General features: G+C 34.3%; 1 pseudogene; it reads right to left on the bottom strand.

The window, feature by feature from the left end:
* Nucleotides 1-652: 652 nt before the first annotated feature.
* The window catches only part of LOC149181060 (uncharacterized), a 35320-nt pseudogene continuing 12672 nt past the window's right edge, over nucleotides 653-23300 (bottom strand).

Here is a 23300-nt window from a genome sequence, read left to right as displayed (position 1 = left end):
AGTGGGACTAGCAGCTCTACATAGACACTAGATTTCCCGATAAGACTAACAAGGTTGTTTTATTGTCTTTGTGCTTTATGATATGGTTGTTGAAGCTCTACTCTCTGCACCTTTTAATTTAGAATAAAGTGCATTGTTCTACATCCATTCCTTTGTCATCATCTATTTGATAGAGCAATCTCAAAACATGCTACCCTGCATAAGATGTTTCACAGTTGGACTGTAAAAATACCCTATTATATACACTAAATGGAGTGTGAAAATCAAATCGATTCTTGTTTTTAAGCATATAATACAGAACAATAGCTCATATACGTGTTTCTATCGACAATGTGATATTCTAGCTGCGTTATGAATTATTACCAAATCTGGCAGGCTGGTCTCCTGATGTCTTTGCTGAAGACCCAATAGATCTATTATTTGCATGTAACTTTGTTCTTGGTGATTTGGGGGATAACAACTACTTCTGTGCAAGGGATTGGAGAAATGTTTCCACTCGGATAAATGTATCTTTTGTTTGGAACAAAATAATAAAGCCAATATAAGATAGAGATTTATTGCTTCTCATTGAATCAAATTCTCCTATAGCTAAACAAAATAAAGGGCATCACTGAACTATTCTTTTAATATCATATATAAATTAAGATAAATGTCACAAGTCTATTCCACATTTATTGTCATTAAATCAACATGTGCTAGTGCATATCGAAAGGGAAGCATATGTAAAACCACTAGGATTCCTCTTGAGATGGTTACAAAAAGTGGTAGCTTCTTCCTTTCTAATTCGTTCATCTGTGTTGCAAAAAAGCAACATTTTCACATCTTCCCTCATGGAAGGCCTGTTGATGGGTAGAGTGCTAGTGCATAACAAAGCCACCCTTAACAACAAAATTCACATATGCATTGAAGCTTGATGAGTATACAAGAGCCCTTACATAATAATGGAAGATAAGGATACTAGATTGGATACATTCCCATGTAGAAATTTTGAATAATAAACACTTATTCACAGAGATTATCTCGATTATACACTATTGCGGAATACATGCACAATACATAATATCCTCTACGTTGATCATCAATTTAGCAGCATTAAAAACAATGAAACATCAATCGCATGCACACATTAACACAGTATGTAACGCAGGGAAATCATACAGCTGAAAACCCCACACTATCTGTATATTAATGATTGAGAACATGTAACATTACATAGTACAATACTCCTCACAATTATCTAGCACTATCTCCACCTGTTACACATAATACAGCTCAGATCTGATCTCCAAATCTCCTTCGCTGCTTGCCTGCCTCCACTGCACAATCCTGCAAGAGAATGAATGAATCCAAACTCGTTCCAAGTTCTATTTACCTTGGAAAATCACTCACACTGGAAATCACATGAGCACAGGCTATATCGCTTGGTATATGTTGTGCAATCCTCATGGGCATACTCAATACATTGCTTGTGCAAGATCTCATGCACAACAATAGTCACAACTGATAGCAATCTCAACCTCTAACACCTGTCTCCACTGAATTGTACATGCACTGAGTTAACTGATGTATTCTGCAATTGCATTATGAGTTAATAATTAGTGAATTAATTAATAACTAATTCACACAACTCATCACTTAGTCTATTGGCCAGTTAGACTAAATACAACTGGTTCAACTAAGTCAAACTGAAGACAACTCCATTAACTGCTCATCCAACTCCACACAACTCAACCACATGAGTCCTAACTGATGTCCTACATGCAATAGCTCAACTGACCCACAAAGAAAGATTATTTCCTTCTGACAGCTACATCTGCCACATATGTAGCTCAAACTGAAGTGCTCCAAGAGGATAAGATAAAGTTTATAGTCTAAATATTATTATGAGACAATAATATATGACTTTTCTATTTTTGACTAGCAGTCTAAAAATAGACTCTGATCACTCCTGCTGTGATCCAAAAATAGAAGTCCATCTATTTTTCCCAACATGACCAATCATCCATAAACAACAAACTGCAACTCATAGACCATGATCCATATGTCTAAAAATAGACATAGTCTAAAAATAGACTTTGCACCAAAACTTGCCTGCGGGACCACTTAGTGAAGGTGACTCCTTTCCACTAAGCTCCATCATCCTGTTGCATTCTCAACAAGCATTTCTTGTTGCACACTTTTCAACATCCCATGTGAGGATGCATTCCCATGTGAGCTCTAGAAAGAAACTATGGGTTTTATCAAGCCATATTTTTTACAACTGTGAAAGGGGAGCCATGAATCCTAGGCTTTTTAAATTCTTGGTAACCAATTAGCTTTTTGAATGTATCCTACGAGAACCTGACCAAGTTCCTGGTGCTTATATATCTTGCTAATTGTTGTGTCTTAAAAAAACTAGCTTCATTCAGGGCCATCTTTTTTTAGACAATGTTCTCCTTTGGGAGTGCATAGAATGGACTTGATCTTTGGGCCTAAATAACCTCTTCATCAAGGTAGATTTCAAGAATTCTTGAACATGTTGAATGGAATCTGGACTTTCATGATAACCATGCTAAAGGCATTAGGCTTTTGCCTTTTTCTTTTGCAATGTTGTTGAAAATCTTTTTTTTGAATCATATATTTGTATTTTTATAAATATATGTAAATCAAAAGGAAAAAACTAATCCACCTAACAAGGTTGTTTGATCGTTCTTTTGCTTTATGATATGGTTGTTGAAGCTCTACTCTCTACACCTTTTAATCCATAATAAACCACATTGTTGTACATCTATTCCTTTCTCATCATCTCTTTGATAAAACAATCTCAAAACAGGCTACCCTGCATAAGATGTTTCATAGTTCGGCTCTAAAAATACCCTATTATATACACTATAGGGACTGTGAAACTTAACTTGATTCTTGTTTTGAAGGCTATCCTACAGAACAATAGCTCATATATGTGCTTCTATCGAGAAAGTGAGATTCTAGTTGTGTTATTAATTGTTACCAAATATGGTTGGTGGATCTCCTCATTCCTTTGTTGAAGACACAACATGTCTATTATATTCATGCAACTTTGTTTTTGGTGATTTGGGGGATAAAAACTACTTATGTGTAGGGGATTGGTGAAATATTTCCACTAGGATAGATGTATCTCCAGTTTGGAACAAACTAATAAAGCCAATATAAGATACATATCTAGTACTTCTCTTTGAATCAAATTCTCCTATAGTTCAATAATGTAAAGGGCGTCACCCAACAATGCTTTTAATATTGGATATAAATTCAGATAAAGGTCACAAGTCTATGCCACATTTATTGTCATTAAATGGACATGTGTTCATTCATAAAGAAGGGGAAGCATATTTAAAAGCACTAAGATTCCACTTGAGATGGGGAGACAAAGTGGTAATTGTTTCATTTCTAATCCATTCATCTGTGGTGCCGAAAAAGCAGTTTTTTCACAACTTCCCTCATGGAAGGCCTATTAATGGGAAAAGCGCTAGTGCATAATAGAGTCACCCTTAACACCAATATTCACATATGCATTGAATATTGATGATTTGACAAGAGCCCTTAATGAACAATGGAAGATAAATATACTAGATTGGATGCATTCCTTTGTGAGGATTCATTCCCATGTGAGTTCTAGAAAGAAACGCTGGATTTTTGACAAGCCATATTTTTTACAAGTGTGAAAGGAGAGCGATTAATCCTAGGATCTTTAAATTCGTGGTAACCTATTATTTTATTGAATGTATCCTACAAGAATCTAACCAAGGCACTGGCGCTTAAACATCCTGCTAATAGTTATGTGTTCCATAAACTAGCTTCATTCAGGGCCAACTTTTTTTATGCACCGTTCTCTTTTGGGAGTGCATAGAATGGCCTCAATATTTGGGCCTAAATAACCTCTTCATCAAGGTATATTTCAAGAATTATTGACCATGTGGAATGGACTTTGGACATTCATGCTAACCATGCTAAAAGCATTGGGCTTTTGCCTTTTTCTTTAGCAATGTTGTTGAAACTCTATTTGTTGAATCATATATTTGTCTTTCCATAAATAGATGTAAATCAAAGGGAAATAGCTAATCCACCTAACAAGGTTGTTTGATTGTCCTTGTGCTTTATGATATGGTTTTTCAAGTTGTATTCCCTATACTTTTTAATTTAGAATAAACCGCATTGTTCTACATCTATTCCTTTGTCATCATCTCTTTGATAGAACAATCTTAAAATAGGCTACCCTGCATAAGATGTTTCATAGTTGGGCTACGAAAATAGCCTATTATATACACTAAAGGGAATGTGAAACTCAACTTGATTCTTGTTTCGAAGGCTCTACTACAGAAAAATAGCTCATGTATGTGCTTCTATCAAGAAAGTGAGATTCTAGATGTATTATGAATTGTTACCAAATTTCGTTGGAGGATCTCCCGATGTCTTTGTTCGAGACCCAACATGTCTATTATTTTCATATAAGTTTGTTATTGGTGATTTGGGGTATAACAACTTCTTTTATGCGAGGGATTGCTGAAATGTTTCCACTTGGATAGATGTATCTCTTGTTTGGAAAAAACTAATAAATCCAATATAAGATAGAGGTCTAGTACTTCTCCTTGAATCAAATTCTCCTACAGTTGAACAACGTAAAGGGAATCATTGAATAATGCTTTTCATATCAGATATAAATTAAGATAAATGTCACAAGTTTGTCACACATTTATTGTCATTAAATGGACATGTGCTAGTACATACAGAAGGGGAAGAACATCTAAAAGCCCTCAGATTCCTCTTGAGATGGCCAGGCAATGTGTTAGATGCATCATTTCTAATTCGTTCATCTATGGTGCAAAAAAGAAACATTTTGACAACTTCCCTCATGGAAGGCCTGTTGATGGGTAGAGTGCTAGTTCATAACACAGCCACCCTTAACACCAACATTCACATATGCATTGAATCTTGATGAGTATAAGGAGCCCTTACATTACAATGGAAGATACAGATACTAGCTTGGATGCATTCCCATGTGAGTTCTAGAAAGAAACTTTGGATTTTGACAAGCCGTAATTTTTACAAATGCGAAAGAGGAGACATGAATCCTAGGATCTTTAAATTCTTGGTAACCAGTTATCTTATTGAACGTATCCCACAAGGACCTGACCAAGGCCCTGGCGTTTATCCTACTAATAGTTGTGTTTTCAGCAAACTAGCTTCATTTAAGGCCAACTCTTTTTTAGACAACATTCTCTTTTGGGAGCGCATAGAATGGAATCGATATTTAGGCCTAAATAACCTCTTCATCGAGGTAGATTTGAAAAATTCTTGACCATGTGGAATGGAGTCTAGACTTTCATGCTAACCATGCTAAACGAACTCAGATTTTCATTTTTCTTTAGAAATGTTGTTGAAACTCTATTTGTCAAATCATATATTTGTCTTTCTATAAATATATGTAAATGGACATGTGATAATGCATACAAAAGAGGAAGCGTATCTAAAAGAACTGGGATCCCTCTTGAGATGGAGAGACAAAGTGGTAGTTGCTTCCTTTCTAATTCGTTCAGCTGTGTTGTAGAAAAGAAATATTTTCACAACTTCCCTAATGGAAGGCCTGTTGATGGGCAAAGTGCGAGTGCATAACAGAGCCACCCTCAACACCAACATCATTTCTTCTCTATATGAGTTTTCTACTTGTGCATCTAGGATGTTATTGACATTGATGTCAATTTTATTCTAAATCAACCTAACAATGTGTGAGTAATCTCCAAATTCTACATCATTGGGCTTCTTTCCAGTCATGAGCTCGAGCAAGACTAAACCAAAGCTATATATGTCACTTTTCTCATTCACTTTGTGGGTGTAAGCATACTACGCATACATGTCCATCAATTAAATCAGTTCATATAAAATTGTTTATTTTATGTTGACTAGGGCATATATATACACACATATATTCATAGGCATTAACAATTCGGCTGTAAATTATTACGTGGGGAAATCAATCCATATGTTCCAACAACACTTGATACTATGTTGTTCTTACCCAGCTTGTCTACAATTCTAGCTAAACCAAAATGAGTAATATGCACCTCCAATTCAAAATCGGAAAATATATTATAAGATTTAACATCCCTATGTATTATTGGAGGGGAACAACCAAGATGTAGGTAGGACATTCCCTTAGCAGCACCAAAATAAATCTTATAACAAGTAGGCCAATCCAACATTTCCACTTGAGAACTATGAAGTCATTCATACAAGCTACCATTTTGCATGTATTTGTACACTAACATATTAGAATCTGAACTAGATACGTAGCAAAGAAACTTGAAAATGTTGGCATGCCTAATCTTCCCTAGAGTCTACACCTCTGCTTGAAATCCCTTGTCTTGGGTAGACTACAATTTTATGTTGTTCCAAATCCTTTTTAGAGCAACAATATCATCATTTCGTACACTTTACCGCACCTCCATCTCCAATAACATTATCTTCTGTCAATCTCTTCAAAATGTTTAACTCATCAAATTCTAGCGTGTGAAAGGTTGTGAGATTCCATGACTCTGTACTTGATTTAACCAGAGGAAAATTCTTCTATATCTTATACAAGAAACCTATACCAATCAAGTAGAGTAATACTATCACAACAATAACCAAAATCAATACCCTATATAGATGAGCTTTAGATCTACCTTTCTGCTGGAAACATGAAGGTAGCATTAATGGCATGCCTCCACAAAGGCCCAGATTATCAAGAAAACCTTTGTCATAGGCGAGATTATTGTAACCAAGAGGAACATAACCAAACAAAAAGTTGTTAGAGAGATTCAGAAAACTCAACTTGAGATTGTCTAACTCAGGAGGTATATTCCGTGAGAGCAAATTGTTTGAGAGGTCAAGATTGTTAAGAAGAGGCAACAACCCAAGCAATGTAGGAATTGATCTAATGATGTGGTTGTTGGCAAGGTTAAGTTGTGAGATACATTTCCATGATATTATTGTCTCATGAAGCTCCCCATACAACATATTGTGATCAAGAGAAAGCCTCGACAGTGAGGATAATCTAGTGAGTTCCACTGGAATAGGCTTGGATATATTATTGTGATTGGCCATAAAGTTGTTGAGATTCCACAATTGTCCAGTGCCAGAGGGAGTTATTCCACTGAATTGATTGTTTGATATCTCCAACGCCCACAAAATGGATGCTTTATTGATTTTCACAGGAATGTGGCCATGGAAAGAATTGTTTGTAAATCTAAATTCTCCAAGGAGAGGAGAAATCCATAACCCCAGAGGAACCTCACCACTTAAATGGTTATCCTGCACTTGGACACTGGTTAGACTAGGAAAATCCCCTAGAAATTTAGGCAGGCTTCCATTAAATTTATTCTTAAAAATAATAAAAACTATTAATACTCTGCCTTTACAGACATTTTGCGGAAGACGACTTGAAAGCTCATTCGTTGATACATCAAACTCAACAAGTTTAGAACCCATCCCAATTCCTGGGGACAATAGTTGTGTGAGCTTGTTCGTAAAAAGCTTGAGATGGACTAAATTAATAAGCTTATCAAGACCAGAGGTTATAGACCTAGAGAGTTTGTTGCTGTATAACTGCAATGTCTCTAGGTTTGTTAGATATCCAATCCCATTGGGGATGCTTCCATTTAGCTCATTCATTGCTAGATCCAAATTCACAAGACTCTTAAGATTGTTGATATTGTTTGGAATTGGTCCATATAAATTGTTCTTATATAGAAATAAATATGTCATCTTTGAAAAGGCCATCAATGTGTTTGGGATCCTTCCAGATAAATGATTATGTGAGAGGTCCAAGTGTACCATATCTCTTATATTCCCTAATGACTCTGGAATTTCTCCTACTAAACTACAATTTGTCATCCACAAGTACTGCAACGTTGACAAGTTCCCGAGTTCATGTGGGATTACCCCTTGAGCTAGAGGGTTGTAGTATAGTGTTAAGCTTTTCAACTAAGAGATATTTCCAAGGAAGGAGGAAAAAATACCATTAAGCAGGCTAGTACCATTCAACAGGCTAGAGCACAAGAACAATACCTCAAGCTTAGGCAACTGTCTAAATCTAGGAATGTCCCCAGAAACATCGTTGGCTCAGAGGTCCAGTTTTATGAGCTCCTCCATTTTATATATCTCATTCAACAAGATTCCACCGAACCTGGTGCCAATGAGGGCTAGAGGCTATGAGAGACCATAGATGCTAATCAAATGCACGTCAAATGCAATGCAAATTCAATGAATCAAAGTTCCAACCAATGCACCCTAAAATCCACGCAGAATACAACCTAGTTTTGTTTTTACAAGGAATGGGCATAGACCCTAACCAGTCCTATTACTGGAAATGGGGGTGATGACAAGAAGAAAATTCTACAACCAAACAAGAAATTGGGCGATGCCAAGAAGAAAATTCTACATCCAAACCAAAAATCAGGCAATGCCATGAAAGTTCTACAGCCAAACCAGGCAAAGCCAGCTTTGCAATGTTTATCTGCCCTATTTTTAATTGGCTAAAATATAATAATCATTTGTATTTTAAATATATTTTTGCTAACTATTGAAAAGTGTGTAATTTAAAAAATTTGCCCCTATAAAATATGAAACCCCTTAAATTTAGTCCATGGGCTAAAATTCGGCCCTAAAATTTTCTATGATATGGTTACAACTAGTTTGGTTTCCCGAAAAATTGGAAATACAATGGGGGCTCATGCACCATGCCCATATAGTTAGAGGACCATTAGTACTTGTTGGAGAATCTAATTCCAACCACCTTCTAGAGGTTGGTGTTATAATCGTCCATCCAAGTGTCATATTTATTTTGAGATCCATCTAGTTCGGTTAAGTTCTAATTCACTCTGAGTGCATTCATTTATTCTCTAACATGTAATTAGAGCTAACTCTGTATAAGTCTTCTCGAGAACAACAGACAAACTGAAGAGGAAAATTTGCATAACACTCCCTCAAAGCAACGTCCAGGATCCGTGTGTGGTTATTGAGAAATCCTTCACTGTTTGAAGAATCTTGTTTTCGCCAAGTCGGTAAAGGTCGAGAAGAATCATTCGATTGCCGTCACACGCTACAACACAACCTTAACAATTGCGTTCGCCGATTTCCAATTCAAGAACAGGAGCACGTATTAATGAACAGTGGGTCTTTATGCTGAATTCCATTAAGGCCACGAAAAGTCAAAGGATGGAAGCACATTTTATTTGGTGTAAGGCGTTCATTTGAAAACTATTTTTGAAGCCCTTTTTAACAACAAAAAAGAGTACGAATCTTCTCATGAGATATTCATAAGGAAAAATACATATATGTGATTCAAAGGGCTTATTAAAGGTTTTTTTTTTTTTTTTTAAATAGGAGTTTTTGCGTTATTCATAATGATATAATAGGTATTTTATTTATGAAGTTGTTTATATTTGAAATTTTTTTTATTAAAACAAAAGGGTTTTATTTGAAAGTCTTTTTTACAAGGATAAAGAAAAAAGCCTTAAGATACAAACAGGTGTGGAGGAGGCTTTATGGGCCATTTTAAGCCACATTTATAGCCATTGTTGTTAGAGTCTGAGATTGTAGTAGAGAAGCCACTTTTCCCAACCCTCCATAGATGGGAAAATCTAAGAGGCTAAGAGAGTCAAAGCAACAAAAAGAGCTATTTCAGATCTATTTTAATGAGTTGGAAAAAAAAAAGCAAAAGATTTTTCATTGTCTTGAAAAGCATAAAAGAATATGTTGATGATAACATCCTTCTCCTCATTATCAATGCAAAGAAAAATAAGGAGGCCTAAGAAATATTGAGAGGAATTTTGGTGTAAGGGGGATCATTCAAGTTGAGGATGAAGGTGGATATATAACATCAGATCTACAATGAGGTGAATATTTTGGTGAATCGCACTTTTAAGTGGATGAAAATGATGAATGTTTGTTAGCAACTACAAAGAAAGAGCACTCAATCCCATTGTGCACAACCACAAGTGGATTCCAATCAAGTGAATCTAACAAGAGAGCTTGTTGATGAAAATGAAGTTGCCATTGGAGCATAGAGTGTTATGGTGAATTTAGCAATGAAATTTGTTGATGTTATATTTCATGAAGAGCATTTGGATAATGATGAATGGTTGCATATGATGTAACTAAAGCATCTTATTGATAAACTATTATTTGGTGATAGAAGCTGACTTGGATCTAAAACCAAGTGGAAGACAATGTCTTTGAAGTAGCTTAGGTTCATAAAGAACTAGAAGCCACACACATGAAAATAATGAATAAATATATTGTTATTTAGATGTTTGCTTCAATTAGGGATTAGTTCCTGATTTCTAGGAATTGGTTCTAACTATCCTAGTTCTATGCATATTTATAAGGTTGTAATTGATTGTTTTTAATTCAATAAATTTGTCAGTGTTGTGGCCAGCATTGTGGCCATCCTCACGGTCTCTTCACATGAGGATTGCCATTTTTTTCTCATTCAATTTTGTCTTCCATTATTTCTAGTTGGTATCAGAGCACCGGGGAAGAGGTGACATAGTCCTCTAGCTGAGGTTAGGTACTTGATTCTGTTGGGTGAGGCCTTGTCGTATTGTGGAGCGCTGTGGTAAAGTGCTAGAATTTATGATGTGTTTGTCTATGCTTGACTTTAGTGTGTTGGAGATGTGGAATGTTGAGCAGAGGAAGCGTCTTCTGGTGTGATCCTTCAAGTTCTTAAATAGTAGAAGGTTGAGTAGAGGCGAACTGTGTTAAAGTATGGTCTTTGCAACTGATTTGGTGTTGCAATCATGATGTCATGGGTTACTAAGAAAAGGTATTCTTTTGGCGCAGGGAAATGACTTCTCTATGAGTATTAGATTGAAGAAAGTGTTTCTTCGTGGAGAAATTGGGGATTTGGACCAGACCGATCTGTGTTATCAGTGGCGCCCGTTAATCTAAAGAGACATTGCAGAGTTGTGTTTAATGCAATCAACGTTGGCGTTTTCTTTTTTAAATTGCTAAATATGAAGCTTGTTCACTCTTGGAGAACAGTGAACTCGATACAATGAACCAGGAAATGATGGGCTGAGCCGCCTATAGTGTTACTGCTGCCCGTAAGCTGAGATGTTTGTAAGCTTGATCTGTTGGAGAGACGGTTGGACGAGCTAAGCTATATTTACAGGAGATAGTCAGAGTCAGAGTAGCTTGTTCGAACTCTCCACCACATGTCGAGCCAAGTCTGCATTTCCTGTGATAAGTCGAGTTTGCTTGAGCCTATGAAAGAGTGGATTTGCCTAATAGAGCTGGAGGATATTTGACCTACCCTGATTAGTCGGTCGAGAATATTTGGTGAAGTCGAAAACCAATGTGTTGAAGCAACGTGCCACAGAGGAGCTGGAGGAAATGAAGATCAACTCCTTGGTAAGGTCAAAAATAAAATTTTATTTCTACCACCGCATCCTCCAACTATGTGATAGTTTCTTTGACAATGGAAAACTTATGAAACCCAAATATTTACAAATGCATAGCTCCGATCATCCAACAACACCTGTTGTGGTCATAGCCAAAGTTGAGTGGACTTGAGCGCTCTTCGGTCAACGTAAGTTTGTTTGAAGCAGATTAAAATACTTGTTTAAATGTTGGTCGGTCCACTCATTTTTTTATTCTACTATCGCCCCTCTTCATATGAGCTTTGTCAATAATGACCACAACGCTTTCGCTATATTCGAAACCGATCTAGTCTGTATTTGTTTTAAAAAAATGGTCTTTGGTTTTTGTTGGAGCGCACATATGAAAGGCAATCCTACTTGAAAAGGGGTCTTTTTAAGGTTGAGCACTTATTTGAGAAAAAGGGCTTTAGCTTTTTAGGCCTTATTAATTGGCTTTTAGCCTCTATTTAAATTTATTTGGAGCTGGTGAAAGTTCTCTTAAGATTCATCGGAAGAAAATGGAAAATTACTTGTAGAGACATACTTGAATGAAGCCAATAAGTTAGATGGCACAAACTATGTTAACTAGAAATTCAAGCTGCAGACAATGCTACAAGGCTATGGCGCCTAGACCATTGCAAACGCAGGATGAATCAAAACATGTTGAAGGCATGACAACTACAACAATTCAAGACTCGAAGAAGAGAGAAAATAAAGAAAAGGTATTGCTTAGAATGTCTGTCAAAGATAATATAATTCCTCATATTTGTGATTGTAAGACTTCTACTAAAACTTGGAATACATTCAAGGAATTATATGAGACTAAAAACACAAATCGAGTTCTCTTCTTGAAAAGTAATCTCATGTACATTAAAATGAAAGAGAACAAATCTATTAATGACTTTATTTCTAGAATTAAAGAATAGAAGGATAACAATGACGTTAAATGGAATGTAAGAAGATTACCCGATGTTTATTATAGTTCTTTTAGAAAAGGTGAAAGTGTAAAAATATCAAGAATTGACAAGTATACTATTGCAGGAAGAAGAGATTTGCAAGAACTTCAATCCTCAAAACCTAGATTTGCCACTGTGGCGAAGAAGAAATTCTTCAAATGGAAATGAGGAGGAGAAAACAAAGGAGGAAGCTCATCCCAGAAAAGGCCATTTCCGAAATAAAATCAAGGTTTGCAATCTGCAATGGAATTCTTTTATTGTCTTAGAAGTGGGCATCTGGCCAGAGACTGTTATACGAAGAAAAATTACAAATCTAGACATAAACATAGAGGAGAGTCAAGACATTTTGCAGAAGAAGCCCTGAATTTTGATCTCAAAAATATCAAGTTATTTGTGTCTAATGATGCATTGCTTGCTGAAATGGATGATGTTAATACATGATTTGTGGACTCTGGAGCGTCAATTCATATGACATGCAATAAGGACTGATACAAAAATTTCAAGGAAATTAGCAATGGTGGAAACATCTAGCTTGGATATGATCGTGCATATAAGATCATGGGATATGACGATATACCTCTGACTTTACCAAATGGAAGCATCAGGTGCATCCATAATATTATGTATGTTCTTGGGTTCAAGAAAAAGTTGATCTTTGTGTCTATAATTATAGATTAGAACTTGAAGGTTGAATTCTTCAAAACACATTGCAAAGTGAAACATTTGTTGGATCACTCCAAACTTGTTTCTTCAGGAGTAAGATTTGGAGGCTTGTACACGCTTGATGTTACTAGAAAAAGTCATCAAACACTAAATTCTACAACTATGTCAACATAAATTCTTTAGCATTACAGGTATGGTGGCCTGAATTATCATGATTTATTGTTGCTGCAGAAGCATAGTATGGTTGAAGGTCTCCCTATGTTAAAGAATGAATATGCTGCTTGTGAAGGTTGTGCATTAGGTAAAATTCGCAGAGATGAATTCCCCTCTAATTCTGATAGGAGAATAAGAGAAGTATTAGGACTTGTGCATTCTGATGTTTGTGGTCCCATGCAGACCAGATCCCTAGGAGAAGTTTATTATTTTTTATTGTTTATTGATGATTGCACAAGGTACACTTAGGTGTACTTCCTCAGGAAAAAGAGTGGTGTTTTTTAGCATTTCAAAGAATCCAAAAACATGGGAGAGAAGAAGACAGGGACGTTTGTAAATATCTTTCATGCAGATCAAGGGGGATAATATAGATTGGGGAACTCTGTCAAGTATTGCAAGGATCGTGGAATAGTGCAACAATTCACAGTACCCTATACTCCACAGCAGAACAGTGTTGCACAAAGGAAAAACGTGACATTAGTGGAGTGTGCACAAAGTATGATCAAAGGTAAGAACCTCTCAAATGTTATTTCTGGAGAAGTCATTAGTACTGCTCTTTATTTAAAGAATAGAAGTCCAGCAAGGTATCTTGATTTCAAGACTCCATTTGAAGCCTTGTATGGTTTTAAACCAACCGTTCATGATTTGAAGATATTTCAGTGTAAGGCATTTGCACATATTTCGATGGAGAACATAAAGAAACTTGATGTTAAAGGTATCAAATATATTTTTGTAGAATACTGTTCAAAATTTAAAGCATATAAAATGTTTGATCCATATACTCATAGAGTATTTGTGAGTAAAGATGTCATTTTTCAGGAATAAGAAGATGAAGGTAACAAGGATAACATCTATGAAAGATGACACATTCTTCTTGAATTTGAAGACAATAAAGTAGAAGAAAAAGAAGAAAATAGTGAGCAGCAAAAGCTTGCGGAAGAATACAGTGATGTGGACATCATCAATGGTTACAGCCTAATCAGAAATGGAGAAGTAATTTTAGAGAACATAGGTGAAAGTAGTAAAGCATGCAATAAATCTACTTGACATATTTGACTACCTGAAAGGTAAAATGACTATTCTCTCATGACTAATGTTTTGAATGTCATAGAACCCATGAATTTTAATGAAGCTATTGAATATGAAGAGTGGAGAAAATCTATGGAGGAACAATATGAATCTATAATTAAAAATAAATCGTGGGAATGGATTGAATTTCGTAAAGGAAAAGAGCCCATAGGATGCAAATATCTATACAAACCCAAGTTTAAATGAGATGGCATCATAGATAAATATGAAGCTAGGTTGGTGGAAAAGGGGTACTCTCAGAAATAGGGTATTGATTATGAACAAATATTTGCACCTATAGCTAAATTGAACACTAATAGATTGTTAATTGCATTAGCTAACAAAGTATCATTGGAGTATTCACCAACTAGATGTAAAATATTATTTTCTGAATGGTGACTCAATGGAGGAGGTGTATTTGACACAACCTAGAGAGTTTGTGAGAAAAGGGCAGGAACATTTAGTTTGTAGATTAAAGAAAGATTTTTATGGGATGAAACATGTGCCTAGGTTGTGGTATGAAAAGAGAGATTCTTTTTTTTAGCAGGGTTTTATGAGAAGTCAAAGTGATCTGAATTTGTATACCAAATTTTATGCAAAGGGGTATGTGGTGTTGATTTATTTGTATGTTAATGAGCTAATCATTATAGGAAATTCAACAAAGTTAATTAATGAAATTAAGATGCAGATGTCACAAGTATTTGAGATGAAATATCTCAGTGAGTTGCATTACAACTTATGTCTTGAAGTTTGGCAATGTGTTGGTTAGACTTTTGTTTCACAGGGTAAGTATGTGAGAGAAGTGCTTAAAATGTTTAAGATGGATCAGTGCAAAGATGCTTTTGTTCCAATCCAATAGAATGTGAAGCTTCATCTTGATGATGGTTGAAAAGAGTTTGATTGTAGATTATACAGACAACTAGTTGAAATTTTGAATTATCTTACTACCACTAGGCATGATATTACAAGCTCATTTAGTGTGCTAAGTCAATCCATGACCAGACCTCTAGAAATCAATTGGAGAGAAGTGAAAGAAGTACTCAGGTATATTAAAGGTACAATTGTTTTCAGTCTTAAATATACCGATTCAGTTGATGTTAAGGTGACAGGTTACTCAGATTTATATTGGGCTCATCATCTGATGATAGAAGATCTACTATATGTTATGCATTTAGTATTGGACCTCTCATTGTTTCATGGAGCATCAAGAAGCAACCTATTTTATCTTTATCATTTACAGAGGCACACTACGAAGCTTTGTGTGTAGCAACTTATGAAGATGTGTGGTTGAGGCAAGTTTTTCAAGATGTTGGAGAAGAACGAAAGCATGCTACAATGATCAAGTGTGACAATGAGACCTCAATCAAGTTGGAAAATACGCTGTTTTTCATGCAAGAAAAAAACATGGTAATTCTAAGGAAATTTTTATTAAATATTGTAATACTTGTGAAAATTCTACTGACATTTTCACAAAACCCCTTGGGATGATAAAATTTGAAGTGTTTAGAGAGATTCTAGGTTTTCAAATCAATCATTTCTAAATTAAGGGGGGAACTTGAAAATAATGGAGAAACGGATATTTGTTTAGATGTTTGCTTCAATTAAGGATTACTTCTTGATTTCTAGGAATTAGTTCTAACTATGCTAGTCCTATGCATCTTTATAAGGTTGTAATTGATTGTTGTTAATTCAATGAATTTCCCAACATTGTGGGAAGCCTCAAGGTCTCCTCAGCTAAGGACTGCCATTTTTTTCCCATTCAATTTTGTCTTCCATTATTTCTAGTGACAAATACAGAGAAAGAATGAAAGAAGAGAATCAAAATGATTATGTAGATGTTTTTAAACTTACCATTGACTTTCAGTGTGCACGTAAACAAGACAACTATGAAGAAGAGTCAAAGTTACTTGAAACATGGCTTGCAACATGATGTTTTGATAAAATCTACATAGAAGTTACAAAAATGAATTTTGAAGGATGATGAAAACATTAATGATATCTTCATGAACAAGAATCTTGAAGAGATAATTTTTTACTATAGATTTATGTTGCAACAGAATATGATGATGAGAAGCACACAATAGAAGTTGACATGTGGAAGTGGTTAACACACAAAATAATTTTTGAAGAGTTCAAGGGAATGTTTAGACAACGTGGAACAATGGAAGAGTTGCACCACCAAATGAAGAATGTGAAATTTGAAACCTAGAACATAAACGAAAATATGAAATAGATTAGAGGATATAGAATTTGGAACAAAAGAAAAAACAAAAGGAAATCTTGTTGATGTTAATTTTTTTAAAATTTTAAACCTAGTTGAGACTTAGACTAGCACACATCTTAGTTTAAATTTGTGTGGTTGTAATTAAGGGGGCGTGTTGGAGAATCTAATTACAAACAAGTGTTAGGTGTCATAACAATACATCCAAATGTCATAGTTAGTTTGCTATCACTTTAGTGTCAGTAAGTTTTATTTGAGTCTCACTGTGTCATTTATTATTGAGGTGTTCTAGGTAATTTTATTTAATTGTTTGATAATATTTGTAAGAGTAATATTTTCTCCACTTTTTTCATTCTCTATTATATTTTCCACATTTTTCATTATCTAATAGTACTTAGTTTCCTTGGTTTGGGTCCTCGCATCAATTTATGGTTTCCCTCACCATGGCTCGTCATAGGTAAAACTTACGGGCCATGTGCCACACAATCACATGATGGTATAGATATATGTCATGGGCATGCCTTTTGAAGCGAAGGTAGGGATGGAATTGGATGGAAAAATTGAGTGCCATAGGCTGATTTATCAAATACAATTTAAAAATTTACAAAATTGTGAACATTCTGCGTTGAAACTATAAAGACACACTAGGAGTTGTAAACTCGGTGGATATGTTTTGAAATTCCAGCCCTTCGTAATTCGATGCAGATGTTGATTACATCGCATTATGGCTCATGTGTTTGGTCAATATGGTAGCAAGAGCATGTGCACATGGGTCAGTTGAGCAAAGAGTTTGGTTGGTTCACGCCTTGGGTATGAGTCAGTATGTATCTTCTGACATCGGTTGAAGGATGGTTCTAACCGATGCACATATCAAGTGACGTCGGTTCAGGGAACGTGAAGGTGATGGGAGTGGAACGACCAGCATGACATATGTTGATTGTGTAATGTCCTTGTAAAATTGGATTTTTCTCGAAGTATATAGTGTAACTGAAAGGTTGACCTATCAATACCAAAGGGCACGACCCTTTCTATGTTGTGATCAACCATGGTAGTAGTGCTCTTGTGGATTTTTGGGTGTACATCTCTAATGCAAGACCAAGCTCGTTATAGTTTATTTGTATTACACCTCTCAAAAGATTTAATTAATCTATTAGTTCCTATTAGGTATGGAGAGGTTGGCGTGAGTAGGGAGAGTTTAAGAATGGAAGCCACTTTTGAGAAAGTTAAAATATTCCAATAAGCATCCAAACAAGGTTGAAGATTGATCTATTTGGTGCATCTAATAAATTAGCTAGCCCTAGTTAACCCATAGACTATCTATTTCAGCTCACACAACATGTAGGCTTGTATAAATTTTGTATTTGATATCAACATAATATTCCTCGTAGGAGAGAAATTTCGACGACTGTGACTTCATTGTCGACTTCGGAGTGACGCAGATGTTATTGCATTATCTCAAATTCAGTATTGATTTCTTTTGTAGTGATGAAACTTTTGAATTTACTTTTCTGCAATGCCAAGACATTTTTCCCACTCCCTATGTATCAGTTTTAGTTTATTTTGAATTGATGAATCGTTTAGATTTATTTCTTCTAGCACCGAGCTTTTATATTTTTTATTTCATTTCAATAAACTATCTCACATTGCTACAATCTTAAATTGATTTTCATGCAAATGAATGCTATAGTGGAGTCCATTGAGAAAAAAGAGGTAGTGGCAGGGTAAGGTGGAATCTGGGGAGAAGAAAGGGTTCACAATACGGAAATGGATACAACACCTATATGTGAATAGTGGAGAAACATACGACTGTTGCAAATTGGTCACAGCGGGAATCCTCGAGATGATATGACTGGCAAAACACATGATTCAATTGCTACAATGAAAACACTAGAGAACAAAGAGTTACCTGTCCAGCCCTCGACAACAAAAAAATTGACCTTAGAGAAATTCCAACCGTTAATTATATGTCAAATGGCCATAGAAACTGTGATCAATAGTTCAAATAGTCAACTATTATATATTGAATATGCTTAATTGATGTTTTCTCAATAGTTTCATGTATTTCTTATAGTTTATGAATAGTTTCATTCAATACTAATAGAACTTGGGTTCACCGTAAATGATATTAGCATTAACACAATCAGTCTGTGACGTGCCCATGTAATATATATTCCTTTTTGGATGAACTTCACATTACAGCTGCTGCTACAATGTTGTATTGAACATGTTAGACTCGATTCTATGTCTAAATTGTTTATGGTGTTTTGAATGTATGTCTTGCATCAATGATGACCTTTTCATGAAATACACGTCCTTTCATGTCCTTTCTGGTAGAAACCAGTCCTAGGAGAGTAGCATAGCTTGATAATATTGATTATTAAAGTTGATATTGGTGGTCGTCAAACACCATTTATTAATTGATTCTATCATAAGCCAACACTCACTTATCACCATTGGGTTTGTGTATATTTCTTAGTTGACGCCCCAAGAAACCTATATTATTAATAATCAATATATTATTTTTTTTAAATAATATATATATATATATATATATATAATTTTGATATATTTATTTTTTTAAATAAGGAAATATGATATTAATTTATTACATATATATAATATCATTAATACATTTATTTAACATTAATAATACTTAAATAACATTAATAAGAGTTTAATATATTAATAATATTTTAATTAATAATATTTTATTATCTTGATAATATTATCTAAACATTATTTAATTTTATAATAATATATTAATAACTATGAATTCATATATTATTATATATAGGGTTTATAATGTTAAGATTGATATTTGGGTTTAGAATGTTTGGTTTTTAATATTAGACTTTATAATATTGAGTTTAATATTAGTTTTAAAATATTGGGTTTTAATATTACAATTTACAATATTATGTTTATTAAAATTAATATTAATAAATAATATAAATAATATTTTCTCTTTAATAATATAATTATTAATAAAAATAAAAAAATAAAAAATAAAAATTTAATGGATTCTAAAAATATGATTTAAAGTTCCATTAATATATCTCCATATTAATATTTGTGCATATTGTAAATCTAAGGGATTAATATTATAAATCGAAAGGATTAATAAACCCAAAAGATTAATATTGTAAACTCAAGGGATTAGAAACAAAAGGGAATAATATAAAACTGGATGGATTAATAAACCTAAGGACTTAATGTTATAAACCCAAGGGATTATTAATATTATAAATCAAAGGAATTAATATTTTAGAGCCAAGAGAATAATATTAAGCCCGAGGAATTAATAAACTCAACAAAATAATTTTATAATCCCGACAACTTATTAATATTAAACTCAAATGATTAATATTATAGGCCCAAGGGAATAATATTAAATCAAAGGGATTAATAAACAAAAGAGATTATTGACATTATAAACCCAAGGGATTATTAATATTATAAATCGAAGGGATAAATATTATAAACCAAAGAGAATAATATTAAATCCAGGGGATTAACAAAACCAACATAATAATTATATAAACACAAGGGATTAATAAACCCAAGTAAATAATTTTATAGACACACGGGATTAATAAACATAAGGGATTGTTAGTATTATAAACCTCAGGGATTAATATTAAAAATCTAAGGGATTAATAAACACAAGAGAATGAAATTATAAACTCAAGGGATTATTAATATTATAAACCCATGATATTAATAAACCCAAAGGATTATTAATATTATAAACTTAGGGGATTAATATTATAGTTTTAAGGAATTAACAAATCCATGGAATTAATACTATACACTAAAGCGATAAATATGATTAACTATGTTAGGGTTTATAATATTTATACATTAACGCTGCTAACTATGGTTGACCATTGTGGACATGGTCAACTATAGTCAACATGTGAATCATATTTAACAATAGTGAATGCAACTACCTTGGTGAATCATACTTACCTAAGGAATCATGGTCTATCTATAAGTGACCTATAGTGAAACATAGTGGATGGCCATGGTTGACGATGTGGACTTATAGTGGATGGCTAGGGTTAAGAATGCTAATCATAGGGTTTATAATATAAATCCTAGGGTTTATAGTCTTAGGTTTTAATATATCTAAATAAACTTTATAGTATTAGTGTTTATAATAATAATCTTAAGGTTTATAATAGTAAGCTTAGGTTTATTTTATTGGGTTTTATAATGTTAGGGTTTTGTATTAGGGATTAATATCATGACATTGGAATGGTACAAAAATCTATCCAACATAGCATTGTAACGTTAGACAATTGAGGTTTAATATTATGGTTTAAAACTATGACACCAGAATGGCACAAAAATCTATCGTATGTGACATTGTGACAAACATTGTGTCAATAGGAAAATCAATATGAAATTCTTTATTACAATTTTACATTGCATTGCAATTTATTCTATTGGGTTTTATAATGTTAGGATTTTATATTAGGGTTTAATACTGTGATGTCGAAATGGTACAAAAATCTATCAAACATCATACTATGATAAACATTGTCTCAATATGACAATCAATCTCACAATCGTTGTTGCAATTTTACGTTCCTTTGTAATTTATTTAATATCGCATTCTTATGTTACAAAATTTGAATTTAATATTGGTTCTATATATTAGGTCTTCAATATCTTTTTGTATACTTGGAAGGGCTACATATTCATCATGTCCAATATATCACCTCGACCAGGACATGGAATTGAACCAGTAACTTCACATCACGGAGTGTCTTAACAAAGCACCCTATCGCCACTATCTAAGACCTATGGAAAATAATAGGTACTAATTTTAATCCTACAAATTAATATTATTCCCTTTGATTTATAATGCTTGGGGTTTATAATATTAATTTCTTGGTTTTAATGTTTTCACAATGTCACATTGCTAAAAACATTGTCTAAATGTGACAATCAATAGGATGATCATTGTCGCAACATTACATTACATGGCAGTTTATTCAATGACACATTGCAACATTAATATTTATCCCTTTCATCTAATATTAATCCTTTGGGTTTATTAATCCCTTGGGATCAATACTAATCCCTTGCATTTATAACATTCGTCTCTTGGGTGTAGGAATTTATAGGGTAAGTTCCTCAGATAGAACACCAAAGGACACTACTCACAAACAGATCACAGATAAATACACGAGTATTCTTCACGTGGTTAAAACCCTCAAAGAGGGAAATAGTCCACGGCCTGAGCCAACGTGACTACTTCAGGCAATTTATTAATAAAAGAAATAAAATTTACATAAGCTTCTCTCATGAACGATCTCCATACTAATGACCCTCCATGTTCTTTAAATAGAGATCATTGACTAATCGGGTGTTAAGCCATGGATCAAGGGTCGTCAATACCGAGGAGAGAATGAACCATCAGATCACTTCATGTCTAAAACATATCGTGACCATCGGTTTGTAAGTTACAAATGTACATAGTAAAGAAACACACTTTACCTAACTCTACACTAGAGCAAGTTATAGTTAATTATTTCCTATGTGTCAAAATATCCTAACATCCCCCCTAAAGAACAACTTGGGATAGGATTGAAGGATGTACAAATATGACACAATAGGAGAAGGAAGTAGGCATTAGAACATATGCCCCCTTAGTGACAACTTCCTGAACTCCAACCACCAATCAAAGTTTAGTAAACTTCACCTCCATGAGAGCCTTTGTAAAGATGTCTACAACTTGATCATCGGTTGAACAATATTGCATTTCAACAACATGGTCATGAATGAGATTTCCGATGAAGTGCATGTGTAGTTCAATGTGTTTGCTACGCTGATGTTGGAATGGATCTTTGCGTAGTTGAATGGCACTTTGATTATCACACCAAAGTGTAGTCGGATGTTGCTACTGAAAGCCGAACTCTGACAGGATATCACAAAGCCACAGGGCTTCCTTACTAGCTTCTACAACACCACGATACTATGCTTCTGCTGAAGAAAGAGAAATGACACTTTTTTCTTGCAAGCCCATGTAATAGGTATAGAACCAAGAGTGAAGACATAACTTGCAGTAGAATTCCGATCATCAGGGTCACCAGCCCAATCGAAATCAGTGAAACCAACCAATAGAGGAGATGCTTTTGCACTGTAATGAATCCCAAACTGAACTCTACCTCGAATGTAACGAAGAATTTTTTTAGCTGCTTTCTACTGACTTTCATATATATTTTTCATAAATTGAGCAATAAGGCGAACAGCAAAGGAAAGGTCAAGACAGGTATGGTTCAATTACAAAAGTTTTCCTACAAGCTGACGGTATAAGGTAGCATCAACTTCAGGGGAAATACAAGTGACTGAAAGGGAGTAGGGGTTGTTTTATAGTCTTCCATGTGAAAGTGGTGTAGAAGATCATAGGCATACTTGGACTGGGAAAGGGAAATACCTTCCTTGTATTGCAAGACTTGAAGAGCAAGAAAATAATGCAAGTGTCCTATGTCTATCATTTCAAACTTGTTTTTAAGGTTGGACTTCACATGGTTTATAAGGTTGCGATCACTACCAGTAAGGATAAAATCATCAACATAAAGAATAAGAATGATAAGGAACTTACCCACTTTCTTGGTGTAGACAGTATTGTCAGAATGACACCTAGAAAGGTCAGTATCTGAAAGAAAGCTATCTATTTTGTCATACCAACCTCAACGGGCTTGCTTGAGACCATAAAGGGATTTCCTAAGCCGACATACAAGGCTGGAGTCCATTTGT

This window comes from Pinus tabuliformis, chromosome 3_2, assembly GCF_031772625.1.
Source record: "Pinus tabuliformis cultivar Carrire ecotype Pingquan chromosome 3_2, CPIR1, whole genome shotgun sequence".
Taxonomy (NCBI): domain Eukaryota; kingdom Viridiplantae; phylum Streptophyta; class Pinopsida; order Pinales; family Pinaceae; genus Pinus; species Pinus tabuliformis.
This window is presented reverse-complemented; position numbering and strand designations above follow the sequence as displayed.